The following is a 7,500-nucleotide window of genomic DNA, read 5'->3' on the forward strand; positions in this document are numbered from 1 at the left end:
GTTTTTAATGTTTTTTTTTTTTTTTTATTTGAAGTCTGGTACTAATTCTGTTGGTCCCTTTTGCTGAACTGCTAAGTTATAGGGGCATAAACAAACCAACACCAGTTGTCAAATGACAACATGGAGGTTTATCATCCCTTTTTACATGCTGTCATGGGTTGGACAGGAATATGAAATGAAAGTAGTTGGTATATATTTTAATAGCAGTTGTTACTGTTATTGGTATTTAGCCCCAAGTGAGCCCTGATTGAGCAGGCCCTTAATTAAAGAGATTCCAACCCCTTGATTTTCTCAGGGCATTGTGTATATGAAACTATATTATCCAATGTGCCCTTCATTTCTAAAACAATATATTCCTTTCTACTACAGACACAAAGCCTGAGATTTGGGGAGGGGCAGGAGAGGACCAGTCGATTAGATTGACCCTAGTATGCAACCGGTACTTAATTTATCAACCCCGAAAGGATGAAAGGCAAAGTCAGACCTATAACCTACAAAGACATTCTGGCCATGACCATTCCAACTATTAATCAGATGTCATGCATCCAGAACCATGTTAGCCATTGCATGCCTTTCACTCTGTTTTTTTTCTATATCAGAGAGATTTTAGCTGCTATTTCTAGCAGGTCAAGCAACCACAAAGAGGCTGTTTTCATTTGCCAATAGTAAATAATAGTGGCAGCAGCAGCAGCAACTGCAGTAGTAGTAGTAGTAGTAGTAGTAGTAGCAGTAGCAGCAGTAATAGTGGTAGTTACTGTAGCAGCAGTTGTTGATGTAGTGGTTTTAGCAATAGTAGTTCATTGATTATTGATCTCGTTTCCCCTGTTGATATAGCAGCAGCAGCAGTTCTGGTGGTGGTGGGGGGGGTGATTGCTATTGATTGATTGATCGTGATTAGAGGAGCAGTGGTGGTGGTAGTAGTAGCTTGGTATTGTGGTTGCAATTGTCATTTAGTAGTAGTAGTAGTAGTAGTAGTAGTAGTAGTAGTAGTAGTAGTAGTAGTAGTAGTAGTGGCAGTGGTGGTGGTAGCAAGTGTATTTGAGGTAGTATCTTTGGTGACAGGAGTGGTGGTGGTAGAAGTAGTGGTGATGATAGTGGTAGTGGTGTGTTATAGTAGTAATAGTAGTAGTAGTAGTAATAGTAGTACGATAACATATAAATTTAATAACAGTTGTTGTTGAGTGCCAAGTCGACCCCTGACCTTTTTGGACCTTATCAGACTAACACTGAAAAAATCATATTCCACCCAATCAGGACCATCCTGTCTAGGCTTACCTAGGAATATGTCATCCAATGGGTCCCTTCTTTTTCCTAATGCTTAAGGTAGGATTTTGGTTAATTTTACCATCTATTTCTAGGAGGGACAAACCATTCTGCAGAAGTTTCTTTAATGATTCAGTAATAGTTACAAGACCAGCAAATTGAGGGGAGGGTGTTAGTTGATTCTGTCAGTCTCTTTTGCCAAACTGCTAGGTTACAGGGATGTAAACACTCCAACATTAGTTGTCAAGCAATGGTGGGGAGACACACACACACACACACACACACACACACACTGAAGCTTCCTTGATAATTCAGTGATAGTTACAAGACCAGCAAACTGAAGGAAGGGTGTTGGTTATATCAGCCCAGTATATAACTGCTACTTTATTTTATTGACTCCTGAAGGGAAGATGAGAAGCAAACTTGACTTGGTGGGATTTGAGCTTAATTACTTGAGTCAGAGTTTAATGAAGGTGACTCCTTGGCACCTGTGTGGTGAGTGCTTGGGGGTTCACAGGGCCAGTTACTCAATTTCTATGGCATTGAAGTGACTGAGATCACAACATTCTCCTTCAACAGGGCACCAGTTGTTTGCATGGTGACTCTTTTACAGCCGAGCAGACTGAAGCAACATGGAATAAAGAGTTTTGCTTAAAAACATAAAACACTGCCTGATCTGGGAATTGAAATTTTTAGAATTAGATATTATGAGAAATTGTATGAAATATTAAAAAAAATTGTTAAAATGTTTTGTGTCTTGTAGAAGTGTACCTAAATTTTAATGGCAGAATCTTATGTGGACCTCCACCAAAGGGACCATGTGGACCCTGGTGGAGAAGCATTGAACTAGAACAAACTGGTTTGGTGACATCAAGGAATGGACTGAAACCGTCGTATGGCAGCGAATTTGTAAGAATGGCGGAGAAAAAAAGGCAGATGTAGATCCTCAATATTGAACTTTCTGAGAACAGATGACTCCTGATGATGATGATGACGATGATGGTGGTGATGATGATGATGATGATGATGATGATGATGATGACGATGATGATGGTGGTGATGATGATGAAGATGACGATGACGACGATGGTGATGATGACGACAATAATGATGGTGATGATGATGATGACAATAATGATGGTGGTGATGGTGATGGCATGGTTTACTTCAGTGTATGAGAGTGCTTAAGATCAGGTTACCGTTTTTCTCTAGGTCCCAAGTAGCTTTTTAGAATATTAACTATAGCAGCATTGATTTCTTCAATATGCCAAAGTCTTCAGATTCTTAAGGAGAAGGACGATAGAAGAGTTTGGCGTAATGTGTTTTTCCCAAGTGAATTAGCAATGGAAGTGGAATCCTTCAAAAGCTAAATTGAAACGAGGCCAGAGAGTCATTAACAATAACGACTTAACACCAGATCACGACATCAATTATAAGTTAAGAGTGTGTGTGTGTGTGTGTAAATAAATAAATATATATATATATATATATATATATATATATATATATATATATATATATATATATATATATATATATATATATATATATATATATATAGATATATATATATATATGGCTGTGTGGTAAGAAGTTTGCTTCCCAATCACATGGCTCCCAGTTCATTTCTGCTGTGTGGCACTTTGACCAAGTGTCTTCTGTTATTGCTTCAGGCCGACCAAAGACTTCTGAGTGGATTTGATAGACAGAAACTGAAAGAAGCCCATCAGATATATATATATATATATATATATATATGTATACATATGTATACATATATATATATATATATGTATGTATGTGTTTGTGTTTGTTCCCCCACCATCGCTTGACAACTGATAATGGCATGTTTACGTCCCCTTAACTTAGTGGTTCAGCAAAAGAGTCTGATAGAATAAGTCCTGGGGTCGATTTGTTCGACTAAAGGCGGTGCTCCAGCATGGCCACAGTCAAATGACTGAAACAAGTAAAAGAATAAAAGAATATATGCAGAGAGAGAGAGAGAGAGAGAACGAGTTATGAATTCTATTAACAATTAAATGCCCCACCATCACATGTCACCATAATAAAAGGAATCACCAGTTGTTTTTGAGAAATTCTTCCAGTTCTAATTTGTTCTTCACAGATATTTCTGGTATTTTTGTTCAGCATTTTTTCTATTGTCCAACACTGTGACTGGTGGGGCTGTGTTGTGTTATCATCCACCATGTGGGCTGCATGAATAGCAAAGCATCTGTTGTCTGGAATTTAAGTTCTACACAGAAAATTAAGGTACATTGTTGCACTCAACTCAGCAACGAGGGGTTCTCTATTTTTTGGTATCATAGGTACTTATTTAATTGACCCTGAAGGGATGAAAGGCTAAGTTGGTCTTGGTGGAATTTGAACTCAGAACGTAAAGATGGACGAAATACTGCTGAGCCTTTTGTCTGGCATACTAACAATTCCTTCCGCCCACCACTTTATCATTAACATCATCAGCAGTAGCAGCATAATCATCACCATCATCATCACCACCACTAACAGTGTCAGCATCATCATCATCATCATCATCATCATCAAGCCAAGGGTGCTTCTATGTGGTCACTTGACTTTCTAGAAATAGTAGCCAAATTTTCATCAAAGCACACTCAACTGTTTTCAACAGAGATGGGCACGTTCAATAGATTCAATAACGAATACAAAAAGGTAGGATGATCATGGTTGGAAGGTCTTTGATTTTATGTCTTCTAAATCAGAGCTAATCTGGGGTTAAACCACCATCATCATCATCATCATCATCGCCACCATCACCACCACTATCATAATCATCACCATCGTCATCATCATGCAAGTTAGAGATCACATTGTATCCATGGTATTTGTATGATTAAATTTCTTTGGCTGTGTGGTAAGACGCTTGCTTACTAACCACATGGTTCCGGGTTCAGTCCCACTACATGGCACCTTGGGCAAGTGTCTTCTACTATAGCCTCAGCCTGACTAAAGCTTTGTGAGTGGATTTGGTAGATGGAAACTGAAAGAAGCCCATTGTATAAATATATATATATGTGGGTGCATTTGTGTGTCTGTTTGTCCCCCCACTGTCGCTTGACAACCGATGCTGGTGTGTTTACGTGCCCGTAACTTAGCGGTTCAGGAAAAGAGACCGATAGAATAAGTACTAGGCTTACAAAGAATAAGTCCTGGGGTCGATTTGTTCGACTAAAGGCGGTGCTCCAGCATGGCCGCAGTCAAATGACCGAAACAAGTGAACGAATGCTCCAGAGGAAAAGGTGTCGAATCCTTAATAATGAGCATAGGAAAAGTATGAATATAGCAAAGATTCCATTATTTCACTCTTAAGAATCTGGGGTATTGATCAAGTCCTATTGATCAGAAGTCGATTAAGAGCAAGAGAAGTCTTTGAGAGAGTTGCTAATCCTTTGATGGAGTTATTTTTATCATTGCAAAATGAAAGAAAAATCAAATTTCTTTTTACTTGAATGTAGAATCTGATCTACACCAAAAATATAAAAGAGTCATCCTCGTCGTTTTAACATCCACTTTTACATGCTGGCATGGGTCGGACAAAGTCTATGGCAGCAGATTTCCTTACAGCCAAATGCCCTTTCTATCACCAACTCTTACCTGCTTCCAAGCAAGGTAATATTACCTCATGGTTACATATATTTTAGATGAATATCAGAGATGAATGACACTGCTTGTGTAACAGTGATACTTATTTACAGCTGTCAGACTATGCCAATACCAGGAGACATAAATATACACGCACTCACGCACATTTGGGCATATATGTGTTGCATAAGATTTGGGTAAAAACCTTGACGAATGCTATGCAAAGCTCATCCACAGTTGCTGGCTACTTGATGTCACCGTACAGTTTTGTCTGTAAACTGCTGAAAATGACACATCACTTTGGATATGCATTCTAACACTGAGTGAAATGGTGCTGGGGTCTAATGAAGGACTAATTTAAACAATTACATGAGGTGCATTTTACACCCTGGATGGCTATATAATAATTACACATCTCACCAATGTACTGCAGGGGTAAAAATGTGTCGAAACAATTGTAGTGATTATAAATAATGTCATTCATTCCATTTTCTATCCTTTATCTATACAATAAATAAACATGCATGTATGTGTGTGTGTGTGTGTGTGTGTGTATGTGATGGGCTTCTTTCAGTTTTCATCTATCAAATCCACTCACACAACATTGGTTGACCTGGGACTATAGTGGAAGTTGCTTACCCAAGGTACCACACAGTGGGACTGAACCTGAAATGATGTACTTTGGGAACAGATATCTTGACCACCCAACCACACCTGCACCAACAATGCCCCAAGACATTTTGGTTGTGTAATGTTTAATAAATCTTTTCTTTACTCAACCATAGTTTAAAGCTGATTGTTGACAACCAAAGACACAATTGACCCAAACATGACCTCAATACCTTTAGCACACTACAAACCCTGCTGTGTTGAAAAAATATATTCATTTTGTTTGTTTTTGTTTTTTGTTTTTTTTTTGTTATTGTTTTGGTTGGGGTATTAGGCTGTTTTTATTAACAACATATTTTTTTACAAGAAAAACAAAATAACATTAGAAATATAAAATATCAAATTACGAAGAAAAAGTAAACTCATAACTACCTCACCAAGGAAACAAAGAAAAAGAAAAAAAGGGGGGGGGGGGTGCTGGATTAAACAGCAGAAGATGGGGGTGGCAGGTGTAATTGGATTATACACCCCAGACCAAATGGTGTGTTTAGCTGTGCCTCACAAACATGATGTTAAGGCCCTGCCATGGGGAATGGCCAGTGACAGCCATCTCACCTCACGGGACTCATTTCTCAGACATGTTTTTTAATTAAGATGTTTTCACCTCACAACACTAATGCTTTACTATTATAATTAATTAAATAATATGTTATTAGAGTTAATTAACTGGAATGTTAATGACTGACCCAGCAACAACAATTTGATTAGTAGTAAAATGTTTCACCTTGATGTTAATAAGTTGTGATAAAACAATTTTAATAAAAAAAAAAACTGGTCTTGACTTAACACCTTAACACCAACAAGAATTTATGGAATTAACCTGAAAATTTAACATACAATGGAGTGGGGGCGGGGGAATACAGAAATATCATTACAGTTACTGTGTCAAATGGCATTTTTAGCTGAAGTCAGCCAAAGATAAGGTTTCTTTCTTTAACTAACACATCATCATCGTCATTTAACGACCATTTTCCATGCTAGCATAGAAAATGGACATTAAATGATGATGGTGGTGATAGTTAAGGAAATATCTCTGGCTGATGCAGTAATATAATAGCATATAAACATACATACACACAAACACTAGCTCTCTCTCTCTCTCACACACACACATGCACTCACATACACACAGACACACACACATATTGTTCACTTTGTCCCAGTCAGTTGTTTTACAGTCTTCTGAATTTTTATTCTCTTTCCAGATAAGACCTGGGCATCAAAAGCTTCCCCATCACAAGATAACAGTTTCTGTAAGTACTTCTCCCCTGTTATCTCTTTCTCATCTTCTTCTGTTGACCTTTGTCTGCTGGTATTGTTTCATATTCACAAGTGATGGGAGGCAGGAAACTGAATCGGGTGCAAGAATTGTAGGGGCTGGCTAAAGTAATGTGCCAACTCTGGCATTCGATCTTCACAAGAGGAAAGTTGGTAAAAAAAAAAAGCCAAAATTGCTGTCTTAATTTGTTTTTTGTATCTCCCCTTACCTATGGTCATAAATGTTGAGAAATGACCGAAAGAGTATGATCATGAATATAAGTGGTCAAAATGGTGTTCCTATGAAGTATCTCTGAAGTAACATCACTCACTAGCTCAGAGGTCAAGGAGTCTCTTCAAGTTGAGCAGCTACTTGCCCTGCATTGAGAGGTCATGGCTCTGGTACTACAAACATGTGTTCAAAATGTTGCAGAAAGGAATCAAGGGGGATTCTTCAAGCCAAGAGACCTAAGGTAAACCCGAAATGAGATGGTTAGATAATGGCCATAGCTTCAGTTGGTCATACTTGGGAATCCAGTGTAATGACAGTTGCTTCTGATTGGACACCCTATGAAGGAGGTGTCTGAAGACTCTACTCCCATGACCCTCTCTGAGATAGTGGGATGAGAACATGGATGGACGTTACCTACTTCCTTAATGACATTGTTGTTGAGTGGTAAGTCTGCCTTTTGC

General features: G+C 38.3%; 1 protein-coding gene across 6 annotated transcripts in view; it reads left to right on the top strand.

Annotated features, from left to right (window-relative positions):
* Window positions 1–7,500, top strand: part of LOC106873584 (CD9 antigen) — a 166,583-nt gene that overhangs the window by 96,502 nt on the left and 62,581 nt on the right. For all 6 annotated transcript variants that reach the window (XM_089354639.1, XM_089354641.1, XM_052969171.2 and 3 more), the window contains one exon: window positions 6,756–6,803. The gene's annotated coding sequence lies outside the window, so the exon portion shown is untranslated. The remainder of the gene's footprint in view (window positions 1–6,755; window positions 6,804–7,500) is intronic.

This window comes from Octopus bimaculoides, chromosome 7, assembly GCF_046866305.1.
Source record: "Octopus bimaculoides isolate indiv1 chromosome 7, ASM4686630v1, whole genome shotgun sequence".
Taxonomy (NCBI): Eukaryota; Metazoa; Mollusca; class Cephalopoda; order Octopoda; family Octopodidae; genus Octopus; species Octopus bimaculoides.